The sequence below is a fragment of the Panthera tigris genome, chromosome B1, assembly GCF_018350195.1.
Source record: "Panthera tigris isolate Pti1 chromosome B1, P.tigris_Pti1_mat1.1, whole genome shotgun sequence".
In the NCBI taxonomy this organism is placed as follows: Eukaryota; Metazoa; Chordata; class Mammalia; order Carnivora; family Felidae; genus Panthera; species Panthera tigris.
In genome coordinates, this window is record NC_056663.1 from 95,946,912 (window position 1) to 95,965,059 (window position 18,148).

Genomic DNA, 18,148 nt, shown 5'->3' on the forward strand with positions numbered 1-18,148 from the left:
GTACTGGAAAGACAAATACCCATAACTCGTGGCTTAAAAAATCAGTGGTGTTTAACTGCAGGAACTTTAAAATTCAGTGGGCTTAGCACCAGGAGAGCCAAAGGGCAATGGGAAATTGAGTCACTTCACTTAAAAAGCCAGAATAATAAATGACTTGGCCCAAGACTCAGCATAGAAGCAGCCATTTGAAAAGTGCTTGGTTATAAGTAAAGGAGATTTAGTGACTAATCTTAGAATATGTGCTAGAACTGCTGGTGGGAATTCAAACTGGTGCAGTTACTTTGGAAAACAGTATGGAGGTTCCTCAAAAACTTAAAAATAGAACTACCCTATGACCCAGCAATTGCACTACTAGGTATTTATCCAAGGGATACAGGTGTGCTGTTTCGAAGGGGCACATGTACCCCCATGTTTATAGCAGCACTATTAACAGCCAAAGTATGGAAAGAGCCTAAATGTCCATCGACAGATGAATGGGTAAAGAAGGCATGGTATGTATATACAACAGAGTATTACATGGCAATGAAAAAGAATGAAATCTTGCCATTTGCAACTATGTGGATGGAACTAGAGGGTATTATGCTAAGTGAAATTAGTCAGAGAAAAACAAATATCATATGACTTCACTCATATGAGGAATTTAAGATACAAAACATATGAACCTAAGGGATGGGAAGCAAAAATAATATAAAAACAGGGAGGGGAACAAAACATAAGAAACCCTTAAATACAGAGAACAGGGGTGCCTGGGGGGCTCAGTCAGTTAAGCATCTGACTTTGGCTCAGGTCATGATCTCACAGTTGGTGGATTCAAGCCCTGCATCAGGCTCTGTGCAGGCTCAGAGCCTTGAGCCTGCTTGGGATTCTGTGTCTCCCTCTCTCTCTCTGCCCTGCCCCCCCCCTCAAAAATAAACATTAAAAATTTTTTTAAAAAGAAAAGAAAAGAAACTCTTAAATATAGAGAACTGAGAATTGTTGGAGGGGCCGTTGGGGTGGGGATGGGATGGGATAACTGGGTAAGGGGCATTAAGGAAGACACTTGTTGGGATGAGCACTGGGTGTTATACATAAGGGATGAATCACTGGAATCTACTCCTGAAATCATTATTGCACTATATGCTAAGTAACTTTGATGTAAATTTAAAAAATTTTTTTTAATTTTTAAAAAATTAAAAAAATAGCATGCACTAGAGAAGCAAGAATCTGCAGGATATTTCTCTAGGAAAAAAAGTCCTAGTATACATAATTCTCTTCCCCTAACTCTTAGCCCAGATAGCCAGACACTTGCAGTAGCCAACACTAACACTCTCCATCTACCTGGCTAGCACTGGGTGCCCAACTCTTATGTTCCCCTCTAGATCCACCCCATCCAACCCACCACCTCTGCAAGCATCCCTCCAAAGCAGCTCCTGCCCCACTATACCCTGCAAGCAGCCCTAGTAGGGACCAGCACCACTCCAAAGAGACTTCTACCCTGGAGGAAGGGGAAGTAACCTCTCACATCAGCATGCCTGCAGTTCTAGCATCCTGGCATCTTAACTGGCTGTGTAGGGAGCAAGTCCTGTGGTTCAGTGTGCCTGCAACTGTGGTGGAGAGGCTAAATGCAGACACCTTGGCTGACTGCCAGACCAGTACACCAATGAGATCTTCTCAGTTAGCCACTGCATGGAGAACAAGCCCTGCTCTTCCATGTGCCTGAAGTAGTGAGAAGTTAATTACTGACACAGAGGCTACCTGCTGGCTCCTTCCACCAACGGGCCTGTGACGGCCTTAGACAGGCATCTGAAAAATGCATGAACCAAACACCGCCTAATGTACTCACAACAGGCAAAGTGGGTCAATGTAGCCAGCTTGGCTGAAATCAACTGATGCTCAGCCACAACAGTAGGGTGCATACAGCCCACATGGGACACTCCTAAAGCTCCCAATTCTGGAGACCAGGAGGGATTGCACTACAGGACACCACAGGACCTCTTCTACATAAGGCCACCACTTTCAAGACCAAGAGATGTAGCTAACATATCTAACACATAGAAACAAACACAGAGTTAGATAAGATGAGGAGATAGAGGAATATGTCCCAAATGAAACAAGACAAAATCACAGTAAAAGAACTAAATGAAAAGGAGCTGAGCAATATGTCTGATAAAAATTCAAAGTAATGGTCACAAAAGTACTCACTGGACTTGAGAAAAGAGTAGGTGAATTGAGTAAGAACTTCAACAAAGAGAGAAAATATTAAAAAAAAGAACCAGTCAGAGGTAAGGAACTCAATAACTGAATAAAACACACACACACACACACACACACACACACACACACACACACACACACTATAAGGGATCATTAGCAGATTGGTGGATACACAAGAATAGATCAGCAATCTATACCCTGGAAAGCAGGGTAATAGAAAGCAACAAGCTGGGGCACCAAGGTGGCTCAGTCGGTTAAGCATCCAACTCTTGATCTTGGCTCAGGTCGTGATCTCATGGTTCCTGAGTTCAAGCCCCACATCAGGCTCTGCACTGACAGCTCAGAGCCTGCTTGGGATTCTGTCCATCCTCTCTCTCTGCCCCTCCCCCGCCTGTGCTCTCTCTCTCTCTCTCTCTCTCTCTCTCAAAAAAAAAAAAAACTTAAAAAAAAAAAAAGAAAGCAACCAAGCTGAGCAGCAAAAAGAAAAATGAATAATAAAAAATGAGAAGAGGTTAAGGGAACTCAGCAACATCATAAGTGTAATAACATGTGCATTACAGTAATTTCAGAATGAGAAGAAAGATAATGGAACAGAAATTTTACTTAAAGAAATAATGGCCAAAAAGTTTCCCAATGTGGGGAAGGAAACAGACATCCAGGTCCAGGAAGCACATACATCTCCAAACAAAATGAACCCAAGGAGGTCCACACCAAGGAAGTCCACACGTGATTAAAAAGGAAAAACAGAGTGATAAAGAGAATTTTAAAAGCAGCAAAAGAAAACAGTTTCATTTGAGGGAAACCCCATAAGGCTATCAGCTGATTTTTCAGCAGAAACTTTGCAGAAGAGTGTGGCATGATATATTCAAAGTGTGAAAGGAAAAACCTTACAACCAAGAATACTCTACCCAGGTTATCATTCAGAGCAGAAGGAAAGAGGGTTTCCCAGACAAACAAAGGTTAAAGGAGTTCATCACCCCTAAACCAGTCTTATAATAACTATTAAAGGGTATTCCTTAAGTGGACAGAAAGTCCATAACTACAAGTAAGAAAATTATGAAAGGAAAAAATTTAACTGGTAAAAGCAAACATATAGTAAAAGTAGTAAATTAGTCACCTATAAAGCCAGTATGGAGGTAAAAACACAAAAGTAGTAACATTAATTATTTCCACAAAAATTAGGAGATACACAAAGCAAAAAGATGTTAAGTGTGACATCATACACATAAAATGTGGAAGGAGAAGTAAAAATTTAGTGCTGTTACAATGTGTTCAAACTGAATCACTGGATTCTACTCCTGAAATCATTATTGCACTATACACTAACCTGAATATAAATTAAAAAAAAAAAAGAATGTGTTCAAACTTGAGTGATCATCAACTTAATAAAGACTGTAATACACATAAGATGTTATATATGAACACAATGGTAACCACAAATCAAAAACCTGTGATATATACAGAAAAACTACAGAGAAATTTAACAAGTACAACACTAAGGAAAACTACAAAACCACAAGGGAAGAGAGCAAGAAAAGAAGAAAGGAAGAGAGAAGAACTACAAAAACAACCAGAAAACAAGTAAAATGGCAATAAGTACATACCTATTAATAATTACTTTACATATAAATGGACTAAATGCTCTAATCAAAAGACAAAGGGTGACTGAATGGATAAAAATACAAGACCCATCTATATGCTGTCTACAAAAGGCTTACTTCAGACTTAAAGACACATACAGTCTGAAAATGAAGGGATGGAAAACATATACCATGCAAATAGAGAAAAAATCTGGGGAACAATACTTGTATCAGACAAAATAGTCTTTAAAACAAAGACTGTAGCAAGTGACAAAAAAGGGGGGGCACTACATAATGATAAAGGGATCAATCCAAAAAGGGAATATAACAACTGCCAATATATGTGTACCCCAAATAGAAGTACCTAAATACCTAAAGCAAATATTAGCTGACACAAAGGGAGAAATTGATAGTAATATGCTAATAGTAGTGGGAACATTAACACATCACTTACATCAATGGAGACATCATCCAGACAAAAAATCAATAAAGAAACAGAGGCTTTAAACAACACATTAGACCAGATGGACTTAACATATATACCAAACATTTCATCCTTCTCAAGTGCACATGAAACATTCTCCAGGATGGATCATATGTTAGGCAACAAAACAAGTCTCAATAAAATTAAAAAGATATAAAGCATACCAAGCATTTTTTCTGACCACAACAGTATGAAACTGAATATCAATTACAAGAAAAAAATCTGGAAAGAATACAAACACATGGAAACTAAACAACATGCTACTAAACAAAAATAGGTCAATAAAGAAATCAAAGAGAAAAAATACGTGGAGACAAATGAAAATGAAAACACAATGGTCCAAAATCTTTGAGATACAGTAATAACAGTTCTAAAGGGAAATTTATAGTGATATAGGCCTACCTCAATGAACAAGAAAATCTCAAATAAACTACCTAACTTTACACCTAAAGGAGCTTGGAAAAGAAGAACAAAGCCCAAAGCTAGTAGAAGGAAGGAAATAATAAAGATTAGAGAAGAAATAAATGATATAGAGACTAAAAGAACAACAGAACAGATCAATGAAACCCGAAGCTGGTTCCTTGAAAAGATAAACAAAATTGGTACACCTTCAGCCAGATTCATTAAGAAAAAATGAGAAGGAACTCCAATAAAATCATCCATGAGGAAGGGTGAAGAACAAATGACACCACAGAAATGAAAAGAATTATTAGAAAATGTTATGAAAAATTTTATGCCAACAAATTAGACAACCTAGAAGAAATGGATAAATTCCTAGGAACATACAAATCTCCCAAAACTGAATCAGAGTGTAATAAAAAATTTGAACAGACAGATTACTGGTAATGAAATTGAACTGGTAATCTAAAAACCCCCAACAAACAAAAGACCAGGACCAGATGGCTTCAAAGGTAAATTCTACAAAACATTTTAAAAAGAGTTAGTACCTATTCTTATCAAACTATTCCAAAGAATAGAAAAGGAAGCAAAACTTCCAAACTCATTCTACGAGGCCAGTATTACTCTGATACCAAAAAGGCCAACAAAGGGCCGGGGGGAACTACAGGCCAATATCTCTGATGAACCAAGAGGCAAAAATCTTCAACAAAATATTAGCAAGCCAAATTCAACAATACATTTTAAAAAATCATTCACCAAGTGGTATTTATTCCAGGGATGCAAGGGTGGTTCAATATTCATAAACCAATCAATGTGAAGCATCACATTTGGAAGAAAAAGGATAAAATCTATATGATCTTTCTTTCAATAGATACAGAAAAAACATTTGAAAAAGTACAGCATCTGTTCATGATTAAATTCTTCACAGAGTGGGTTTAGAAGGAACATATCTCAACATAACAAAGACCAGATATAGCAAACCCAGAGTTAATGGCATACCCAATGGTGAAAAACTGAAAGCTTTTCCTCTAAGATAAGGAACAAGACAATGATGTCTACTCTCACCACTTTTATTCAACATTGTATTGGAAGTCTTAACTGTAGCAGTTAGACAAGAAAAAGAAATAAAAGGCATCCTAATTGGTAAGGAATAGTGTCATTGTCACTATTTGAAGATGACATGGTACTATATATAGAAAATTCTAAACTCCACCAAAAAAAAAAAAAAACCCTCAGGATACAAGTTGGCAGGATACAAAATTAAGATACAGAAATCTGTTGCATTTCCATACACTAATAACAAAGTGGCAGAAAGAGAAATTAAGAAAGCAATCCCATTTATAAAGAATAAAATACCTTGGAAAACATGTAACCAAGGTGAAAGAATTATACTCTGATAACTATAGGACTCTATTGAAAGAAGTTGAAGATGACACAAATGGAAAGATATACCATGCTCATGGATTGAATGAATTAGTATCATTTAAATGTCCACACTACCTAAAGCAATCTACAGATTCAGTTCAATCCCTAACAAAATACAAATAGTATTTTTCACAGAACTAGAACAAATAATCCTAAAATTTGTATGGAAATGCAAATGACCTCAAATAGCCAAAGCACCCTTGAGAAAGAACAAAGATGAAGGTAGCACAATCCCCAATATCAAGCTATACTACAAAGCTCTAGTAATCAAAACAGTATGGTACTGGCACAAAAACAGACACATAGATCAATGGAACAGGATAGAGAACCCAGAAATAAACCCACACCTATATGATGAATTGATCTATGACAAAGGCGACAACAGTATACAATGGGGAAAAGACAGTTTTGCCAATAAATGATATTTGGAAAGCTGGACACCTACATGCAAAAGAATGAAACTAGACCACTTTCTTACACCATATACAAAAAAAAAAAAAGAAAGAAAACCTCAAAATGGATTAAAGACCTAAATGTAAGACCTGACACCATAAAACTCCTAAACAAAAACATAGGTGGTAGCTTCTTGGACACCACCCCTAGCAACATATTTATGGACATATCTCCTCAAGTAAGGGAAACAAAAGCAAAAATTAACTATCAGAACTATACCACACTAAGAAGCTTTTGTACATCAAAGGAAACCATCAATAATACAAAAAGCCAACCTACTGAATAGGAGAAGACATTTGCAAATGATACACTGGATAGTCAATATCCAAAATATATAAGGAACTCATACAACTCAACTCCAAAAACAAATCTGATTAAAAAGTGAGCAGAGGACCTGAATAGACAGTTTTCAAAAGAAGACATATAAATGGCCAACAGACACATGAAATGGTGCTCAACATCACTAATGATCAGGGAAATGCAAATTAAAACCACAAGATACCACCTCACACTAGGCAGAATGGCTAGTATCAAAAAGACAGGAAACAAGTGTTGGTGAGGATATGGAGAAAAGGGAACTCTTGTGTACTGTTGGTGGGAATGTAAATTGGTGTACCCACTGTGGAAAACAGTATGGAGTATTTGGGCCTAGAGAATAAAAAAGAGTCTCCTTGGGAAACATCTCATCTTAGGCAGTAGGCTGTTCAATGAGCAGTGCTTGCTGGGAGGAGCTGTCTCACTGGGAGTACTAGTTGCTGTTGAGACCTCCAAACCCTGGTCTCTCCCTTCATCATCATGTTGTCACAGCCTGAGCACCAGTGGGTCACTGGTTGCTCCTCCAGTTTGGAGATGCAGACAAAAGGGCCATAGTCTATCACAGGGCAGAAAGTTTTATGGCAATTGTAAATGAGTCCAGGTGAGGAGTTAGAGCCACTAGTCTCTCTTCCGAATTAGTAAAAGAGATTATAATTGTTTTCTTATCACCTGGAATTCTAGCCTTTAACCAACAAGTTTTCTTTTCTCTACTTTGTCCCAATACCCTGAATTATGTCTCTTTGGACTCCATTAAAGTTCTCTTTTCCCTTGACCATTATCTCAACAAACAATACAATATAGACTTAACTGAACTGCCTTTATGCAACATTTCAAACAAACTCCAATGATATTTGAGAGTTCAGACAACAAGTACTGCTCCTTATCACCCTTTGTTCTCATTTCCATCACAACAAAACAAAACAAAATAGGTAGATAAAGACATATGACAGAGAGATGGATAGATAGAAAGAAATAATAGGATAGACTGACAGATGGGTAAATAGATGGATGATAAATAAATTAGAAAAGGGAAGGGAAGGAAGGAGAAAGGAAGGCAAGAGAAGAGCGCAGAGGAGAGAAAAAGAAAGGAGGGGAGGGGATGGTAGGAGAAGGGAGAAGAAGAGATAGGTAAGATTTGGGCAACCCTTTGATGGCTAAAAAAAAAATTGTAAGTATTCTTTGAACTAATCCTTTGTGAAAAGAATAATCTTGTTTAGAAATCTAATTTGCAAAATTAAAGCTCATTTCCTTAATTCCCTGACTTACACACCCAAAAAACTATGACACCTGCCAGGCAAAGGTGCATTTGAAGTAGGAAAGCCCTAAGAAAGAGTTAGAAGGTCACTCTGGAAATGTCTTCTTAACCTCTGAATCAGAATTCATCTTAAAATCCCTGGGGTAAAAGAATCAGTTCAGAGTCAAAGCCAGAGCACTCTACTCCAAAGATCTCTTTACCTGTGCTTCCCAGGTAAACAACACTCTTAAATCAAGATTAATCTCACTATAATGATGAAGAACTGGCATTGTCTCTCAATAAGGATCAGCCAGTGGATTGTGGCAGCTCAAGAAGGGAGTCAGGAGCAGAGTTTCAAGAGCCACTGTTTGTGTAGTCCTCACTTAAAATCCCTGTAGTGAGTTTATTCCCTCAAGGGCCCAGAAGACTTCTATTTCCCATTCAAATAAGCACCATGATTTATTCTTGGCTGTAGAACCTACGACATTCCAGAGACTCAGATGAGAAGACAAACATATCCTGGACGATAAATTCTTAAACTCTGATGTACATATGAATTTTCCAAAGAGGAGGATCATCATAATGGTAAGCTCCCAGCACCCAACCCTCAGAGTCCTACAACATATGACCAAAATTATTACATTTTTTTTGTCTGTTTTTTTGTTTAGAGAGAGTGCGTGTGAGCAAGGGAGAGGGATAGAGGGAGAGAGAGAATACCAAGCAAGTTCCACACTCAGCACAGAACCTGACGTGGGGCTCAATCCCACGACACTGGGATCATGATCTGAGCCAAAATCAAGAGTTGGATGCTCAACTGACTAAGCCTCCCAGGTGTCCCTATTACATGTTTTTTGTTTGTTTGTTTGTTTGTTTGTTTGTTTGTTTGTTTTAAACACACCCTGTGTCTCACCTTTACATCTTTACTCATATGCTCTCTTTTGTCCATAGAGCTTTCATCCTCCAACTGACCAGGCTTCAAAGTCCAGCTTAAATTTTTTAGAAAATCTTCTCTGATCTTCTGAGTTGGATTTTATTGTTCTTTTTCTAGTATTTCTTCAAAAGTTTTATTTTTGTGACTCTTATTCTATTGTAATTAAGGGCTTATATATCTGCCTTCTCTACTATGTAATAAGCTCCTTGAAGATGGGAATAATTCCTTATTAATTTTTATACCCTCAAAGGACCCAGGAAAATTCTTTGCACCTAAAAGCCCATATATAAATATCTGCTAAATTCACATGTGTATATATTTAAGAAATCATACACTGGAATTTAGTGTTTTTGAAACTGATCATTATGATCATTTATCTATGTAGACAAAATGTAGCTTTCAAGGCTTTGGCAACCTATCTCTTAGGAATTGACATAAAGGTCTTAAAGACATATTTATCATAGCCATGAAGTATCCTCTCCACCCGACTTTGGCCTCTCCCTCAAATCACAGTGATGGCTGAGCTTATGGATAAAATTATCACTTTAGAGAAAAATAATTGTTGTAATCTTCTTTCCTGGTTAAAAACACAAGGAAATATTTCCCCCTCTGAAGAGCCTAGTATATGAGAGATGAAAAATATTTCAATTCAGAAATAGGAATGGCAGGGATAAATTCTCAAGGCTTCAGAACGCTTTGTAAAACCCACCATGGACTTGCAATCCTTGTAGTTAGCAAGTCCCAGAAGCTACATGGTGCAGCAAAATGGCTTTGGACTTACCCCAGTTCAGCCACTGATAGCCTTTGAGACCTTATTGACTGCAAGCAAGTCACTCCTTGCTTGCAGTCTCAATTTCCCTATCAATAAGCCAACATACTGGCTAATCTCTAAGGTTCCTTTTATCACTGATCTCTGACTCTGAGATATTAAGATGCCTCTAGTCTTCAGCCATTTGAAGCAATACAGCAAAGGGACAAACAATCTGAGCTCTATAATCAGACCCCAAGAGAGGTCTAAATCCTACCTTGGCCCCTCAGCTGTGTAGCATCAAGGAAGATAGATAATCTCTCTGTTCTCAGTTTCTCCATCTGCAGGGAAGTTAATAATAATAGTAACTTGTTATTTTAAGGACTAAAAGAGATGTGTAAATTGCTTAGCACAATGCCTGGCACATAATAAGCACTTGATAAATTTTGCAACTATTAACTTAAGCGGGATCTATTTTTCCCCCAAGCAGTTAAGCACTCATTTATGCTTCTAAATATTAGTTTACAACCACATATATGTTAATAAAAGAAGATGGTACTTGAAGGATGCATTATACACCGTGTAATTTCAAGCAGTTTAGCACTTGGCTATCTCAGTGTGTTTCCACACTTGAGATTACCAACACTGCATCTTATTAAAAGAATATGTTACTTGAAGAGAGCCATTATACATATTATAGTTTAAAATACTATAGTTTTAGACAGTTAAGTGAAAGGTTATTCCCATACGCTTCTACACATAAGTTTATAAATCCATATATTTTAATGAAAGATGCTACTTGAAGGATAGTTTATACACAGTGAACTTTCAAGCACTAGGCCATTCATTTTTTTTAAATATAATTTATTGTCAAATTGGCTAACATACAGTGTGTACAGTGTGCTCTTGGTTTTGGGGGTAGATTCCCATGATTCATCACTTACATACAACACCCAGTGCTCATCCCAACAAGTGCCCTCCTCAATGCCCATCACCCATTTTCCCTCTCCCCCACCACTCCATCAATCCTCAGTTGTTCTCTGTATTTAAGAGTCTCTTATGGTTTGCCTCCCTCCCTCTCTGTTTATACCTATTTTTTCCCCTTCCCTTCCCCCATGATCTTCTGTTAAGTTTCTCAAGTTCCACATATGAGTGAAAACATGATATCTGTCTTTCTCTGACTGACTTATTTCACTTAGCATAATACCCTCCAGTTCCATCCACGTTGCTGCAAATGGCCAGACTTCATTCTTTTTCATTGCCAAGTAGTATTCCATTGTGTATATAAACCACATCTTCTTTATCCATTCATCAGTTGATGGACATTTAGGCTCTTTGCATAATTTGTTTATTGTTGAAAGTGCTGTTATAAACATTGGGGTTTATACATGTGCCCCTATGAATCAGCACTCCTGTATCCTTTGGATAAATTCCTAGTAGCACTAGGCTATTCAAATGGATCTATTTTCAAAAACAGTAAATGTATCCTGAGACTACTAAGGGAAAACTACCTTTTGCAGGTATGTGCCCAACTATGCCCTGAGGCAGTCAGGAAACAGCCATGGACTCATGAAGGTGAGCCCTTCAAGAGTCCTTCTGGTAAGTCAGAGCCATATGCTCCATGAGTGTATTTTCTTGGTATGAATAATTTTGTTTGTATTTAATTGAATTATTTACCAACATTTAAAAATCAGGATTTCATATTTCTGTCTTATTTTGAAACATTGGGAGTATCTGGCAATAGTGAACTTGCATTCCTGCATAGCATTAATAACTAAAGCTTCCCTCTGAAAGTTCCCATCACTCTCTAATGTCCTCCACCCAGCCTGTTCTCCTCATTTACACTACATGCCTCACCCTTCTAGATATTTCATTTTTGATCCCCTGTCTTAGGGAATGAAGACAGCTGTTCTTATCCCTTAAATCCCACAAGCAGAGTCTAAGAAAAAACCAACACACAGAGGGAAGTGGAACTGAAACATGGAGTCAGAGGGAGCCCTAAATATATCATTTGATCTCTGGATCCAGCTCTGCCTGAAACCCATACATCCTTAGCTTTCCCAGTTAAATGAGTCATTAAATTCCCTTTTTAAACTGAGGTAGCTTTATTTGGGTTTTTGTCCCTTGCAACCATGAGACATAACCAATTTCATGACTAAGGTGGCCAATTCATCCTTGTTACATCACGGAGAGTCCTACATCCCTGGAAACCTCTCACTTCCATGAAAACTGGGAATGGTGATCAGACTACTCATGACAGTAATGATTTCAAGTCAGAGGCTATCATCAAAGCCTATGCCCCCTACCACATCTTCACTTTCTCTCACTTTCATTTCCAATATTTGTTATTATTATATTATCAAAATATGGGCCAGAACTTTGTCTCTAATACCATCTTCCTATAAAATGAACAAGGCTCTTTGGAGAAATGGCTGATTCTAGGCCTGAAGCAGAGAATATACAAGATAGCCTGGAGCATCTTGTAGTACTAGAAAGTAAGGAAGTGCTCAAAAAACAAAATCATGGGAGCATGAGATACAGGAACCAGCCGAAAGAGTTCCCAATGGCTAAAGCTGGAGCAACTTGAGCAACTAATAAATGACAAAATATTGTATTATACCCAAAGTATAAATAAATATCCATGGGTCCATAGTGACGTAAATAAATGGCTGAAAGAAATTTTTTAAAAAAGAAGAGACAAATCTCCCTTACAAAAGAATTCCAAATACTTTATGTTGATACTCTCCCCTTCAAGAGGTGGCATTTAACTTCCCACCTCCTTCCCCCTTTAGAGTAGACTGGACACAGTGACTGGCTTCCAAGGGAAGAATATGGAAATGGAGGAAGAAGTAACTTTACAGTGGAGAAAGGTTGACTACCTTGGCCAGGTGATCAAAAGTAACATCAACATGATGAATTACCTGGATATGTAACCTTAATATGGTATAATGAGAATGACACTATATGTTTGTGGTCTTCTTCCTAAAAACCCATGACCTCTGTCTAATCATGAGAAAAACACTGAAGCGATCCAAACTTGAGGAGCATTCTGCAAACAAACCTGAACAGTACTTCTAAAACTGTACAGTCATTAAGGCAAGGAAAGTCTGAGAATCTGTCACAGACCAGAAGAGGCTAGGGAGGCAGAATGACTAAATGTAAATGTCTTGGGTGGGATCCCAGAACAACAACAACAAAGGGCATTAGAGAAAAAACTGGTGAAATCTAAATAAAGCATTATGTTAATAATAATGTACCAATGTTTATTTTTAACTTGTGACAAATGTACATAGTGATATAGATTGTTAGCAATAGGGGAAATTGGGTAAAGAGTATACAGGAGTTTTCTGTACTTCCTTGCAACTTTTCTGGAAATCTAAAACTATGCTACAATTTTTAAATTATTAAAAAAATAATATATCAGTTCATATTCTAAAGAAAAGCCCCACTATAAAGAATGATGTGGCTTCATCCATTTTGAAAACTTAAAAAAGTGCACTTTAGAAAAGATGAATTTTATGTAATTTATATATTTTCCATATTAAGTAACAGTTCAGTGTCATCTGTCTGGACTTTTCCCCATATAATTTATTGCAAGTAAGTTGTACCACAAGATTTGATTGACCTACTTAGAATTTTGGTTCTTTCGATCATTCATTAAACTTACAAACTAATGCTTGTTCTTACATGTCTTGGAAGAACAAATTAATACTATCTGAACAAATTAATAACCTAGGCTCCTAACTCCTGTGATTTTGGCAGGTTATATTTTCACTTTCTAAAACCTGTACATAAGGGAATTGTTAGGTAGGGATCTATTCTCCTATCAATATGCATATGGAGTTATCCTTAATGAGTGTTACAAGAATGCCTCCGAGGAAGAGCAGACTTCATCATGCCTTCTTATCAAAGCAATGAAAAGCTGGCCCAGTGCCCTAGTGAAAGACTTAGATGGAAACATCAAACACAAATCCTAACGATAAGAAAGCAATTCATTTACTCAACAACACTCTTAACACCTGAGCTAAAAATACAGAAATGACACTGAAGTTTTCCATTTTTCAAGGGCAAAATAGCAACATGTTAAACAAAGGGTGTAGGATGTTAAGCAGATGAAATTGAGTTTTTTAAATATGCAGTTGGGTATTTAACTAGGACATCAGAAGAGGTGTGTAGTAGGAGTAAATGTAAATTTACTCTGAATAAACACTGATCACGAACTTCCCATTGATTGCCTTTTTGGGGCTCTACAGAGGATGCAGAAATGATTAAGACACAGTCCATACTGTCAAGACACTTGTTGTCTAGTAAGTTGGATCAGGGAAGTATACCATATTAGTTTCAAGCACAAAGGAGAAATTAATATGTGCCCCAAGAAAATTAGAAAGTGCTCCTGGATGTCAAAGTGGAAGACATTAACTCTAGTTATAGACAGGGAGGTAGACAGCATTTTCAGATAGGTTTAAATTGTAATGCAAACTAGACAGCTTTGGATGGGAGTATTACAGGCAAAGGGACAGCCTCAGCAAAAATCATTCAGTTTTTCTGTTTACTTAGGGTATATGTAAATAAGTCTTGGGAAATGTGACTTTGAAGAGGAACTGAGATAGATGCTAAGTCTAGGGGAAAGAGTGAGATGAGGAGCATGATGTTTATGTGCTCTTAACACATCTCACCTCAGATTGCTTTATCAGTTGTAAAAGAGAAAATAGTAATTGTACTGTAGAGAGATCAGACAACACTTTCATCAAGTGTTCAATATTAACATGATGCCATACCCCAAGAAGGATACCTCATTTCTTTTCCAGTCATCTAGCCACACATCCACTCATAAGGAAATCTGAATCTAAACATGAGGAAACATCACACAAACCCAAATTGAGGAATATAATATAATTGGCCCATGTTATTCAAATATGTCAGTGCCAGAAAAGACAAAGAAAGGTGAGGAGTTCTTCCTGACTGAAGGAAACTAAAGAGATAAAACTGAATGCAATACATGATCTTGGACTGGATCCTGAGCTAGAGGGAAGAAATGGCAGAAAAAAACAATATTGAGACAACTGACAAACTGAAATATAAACTGTACATTCTTTTATTTATTTTTGGGAGAGACAGAGAGATGCACACACGCATGTATATATGCAGGGGAGGGGCATAGAGAGAGAAAGAGACAGAGAATCCCAGGCAGGCTCCACGTTGTGAGGGACAAGCCCAATGCAGGGCTTGAATCTCACAAACCCCATGCAGTTATGACCTGAGCTAAAAATCAAGGGTTGGATGCTTAACTGCCTGAGCCACCCAGGTGAGCAAGAGAGAGTAAGAGAGAAAGGGGGGACACAGAATCCAAAGTAGGCTCCAGGCTCTAAGCTATCAGCACACAGCCGGCGTGGGGCTCAAACTCACGGACATGAGATCATGATCCGAGCCAAAGTCGGAAGGCGTCCCAAAACTATACTGTTTTAGATGTCAAACTTAATGGATTGAGATCCACTCACGCCAGAGGTCATTTTCCATACTTGTTAATATGGAATCAGTTTTGAAAATCACTATTAGCGGGGCGCCTGGGTGGCTCAGTTGGTTGGGCCTCCGACTTCAGCTCAGGTCACGATCTCACAGTGTGTGAGTTCGAGCCCCACGTCGGGCTCTGGGCTGATGGCTCAGAGCCTGGAGCCTGCTTCCAATTCTGTGTCTCCCTCTCTCTCTGCCCCTCCCCGGTTCATGCTCTGTCTCTCTCTGTCTCAAAAACAAATAAACGTTAAAAAAAAATTTAAAAAAAAAAAAAAAGAAAATCACTATTAGCATATTGGTACCATTGCCAGATAACAGTTCTCAGACAGACACACACACACACACACACACACACACACACACACACACACACACAAAGAACAAAGTAAATGGAGAAAGAGAATGATAAGCTTTTCTAGTTAACAGAATGAACTGAAGACCAAACTTGTTCATGTTCAAATGCATGGGTTTTAGTAACTATGTTTTATTCTTACCAAATCTCTAAGATATTAATATAGGAACTGCTTAGTTAAAAAACAAGCCAACAAACAAAGATACGTACTTTCACTATAAATGTGTTGGGGAGCTTGAGGACCAAATGAAGAATAATTGTTTATGTAATGATAATTATGTCAGGCTAAAGACCAACTTGTGTGAATGACTGTAAACAAGGGACACCAATTAGCAATTTCAGCAATGAGGAACTGGCTTGTAAAGTATAAGGAGAGCATGGGACTTTGTGAAAATGTAGAAAGGAAGTACCCAACATATATACACACTAAGGTGTATCTATGCTGAGAACTATAAAATGTGTGGATACATATGAAATGTAAGCACTTGGATTCTTACTAATACAAATGAACAAGAGTAAAGTTTTCAAAGAGATCTCTAGCACAAGTGAAAGTTTAGGGTTAATGGAAATGCTACATATCTCAGCTCTGAAATCAGTTATGTGAGTGCATGCATTTGTTGAAACTCAGACTGTTCACTTAATATCTGTATATTTTATTCCACCTAAGATATGTCCCAAAAACTGCAGTAGAAAGCACACAAAATTCAGTGTCAGGATACCTGTTCTGTCACAAACTAGTTCTGTGAGCTTAAGCAAGTCATGTAACCTCAGGTTCCTCATCTAAAAACCAAGGACACTGTGTTAAATGATCTCCTTAATACAATACCTACTTCCTTACCAGAGAGTGTAATTGATAATTTTTTTAAAGTAGCAATGAATTTATGAAAATTAATAACCTGACCTAGGACTTTAACAATTTTTATAAATTTTTTTAATATTTATTTATTTTTGAGAGAGAGAGAGACAGAGCGTGAGCAGGGGAGGGGCAGAGAGAGAGGGAGGCACAGAATCTGAAGCAGGATCCAGGCTCTGAGCTGCCAGCACAGAGCTCAATGTAGGGCTTGAGCTCACGAACCATGAGATAATGACCTGAGCCAAAGTCAGACACTTAACTGACTGAGCTACCCAGGTGCCCCAGGACTTTAACAATTTTAACTTTAAAAGTTTCAATTATAAAAAAAAAAAGTTTCAATTATAGAGGTGCCTGGGTGGCTCAGTCAGTTAAGTATCTGACGGCTCAGGTCATGATCTCATGGTTTGTGGGATCAAGTCCCACAAGGAGCCTGCTTGGAATTCTCTCTCTTCCCCTTTCTCTGCCCCTCCCCTGCTCATACACACATGTCTCTCTCAAAATAAAGAAATAAACTTTTAAAAAGTTTCAATTATAGTAAGTAATACATGAATATATTGTCATCATAAATAGAAATTCAAATGATACAGACAAAGCAAATATTCCTTCTGGCCCCCTTCTCATAATCCCAGAGAGGACCTGTCCTCTCAACAATACACCAGGTTGTAGTGTATTCTTCTAGGCTTTTTGTTGTTGTTGCTAAAGAGGCAGTATGGCTCTGTGGCTAAGTATGAACACTATGAAGTAATGCTGCCCACGTCCACTTCCCAGTAGGACCATAAGCCCAGCGTAGAACCTTGCTGAAATCACCCAAACTCCCCATGCTTCAGTTTCCCTATCTATAAACAGCAACAAAAACGGCAAACATTCACAAGGTTGTTGTGAGAAGTAGATATGACACACATTAAACAGAACAGAGCCTGGCACCCAGTTGTATCAGTTATTACTGATAAACTCTTTGCTGTTTCATAATAAAATGTCTACACTTGCTTCTTTCAGTACAGTTGAAGAATGAGTAATTTAAACACCCTAACTCAAAAGAAATCACTCAGAGCGTCAAAGTCACTCAGAAAAATCATTGCTCTTGAGCCAAAAAGGTTTCTTCAGTATTATTCAGTACACCTTGCAGACGGAAATCAGGCCCATCCAAGTTCTGCTGCCAACATTTCAGATTTTTGCTTCGTATAGGAAGTACTAAATAGGTGAGGGAGGAGGGAAAACTAAAATTCAAGAGAGCCATGTCCAGCCTTGTTTCTGTAGGTCTATCCCATCACTGAAAATCATCAAGTAGTCATGATACCTAAGGACCCAAGGATGGCAGGAAGTATATCTCATAACACACAGACTTATGTGCAGAGGTATAGTATGCTTGCTCTATCAATCATTCTGCATTTACTTGGTAAAATATTTTCATTTCCTAATGCAGAATTCTTCAATGAAAAAAAAAAGGCCTGCCTGGCTATTATTTCAGTGACACAAAAACACATAGAAATAAACTTTCAACTGACATGAGGGAGAATAAAGTACCACATTTTCTTCCAGTCAATTTTTAACCTTTATACACAGTGATAACAGCCAGTGCCAAAGGTTCTTGATTCTGTCTACGTGAAAGGGCAGTAACTGACAACCTCTAGTCCACAAGTGAACATACTTAAATAATGAAAATATGAGGG

General features: G+C 37.8%; 1 long non-coding RNA gene across 1 annotated transcript in view; it reads right to left on the minus strand.

Annotated features, from left to right (window-relative positions):
- LOC122237679 overlaps window positions 1-18,148 on the minus strand; it is a 49,160-nt gene that overhangs the window by 1,646 nt on the left and 29,366 nt on the right. Inside the window, exon 5 of the long non-coding RNA XR_006216278.1 lies at window positions 10,040-10,103. This is a non-coding gene — a long non-coding RNA (uncharacterized LOC122237679). The remainder of the gene's footprint in view (window positions 1-10,039; window positions 10,104-18,148) is intronic.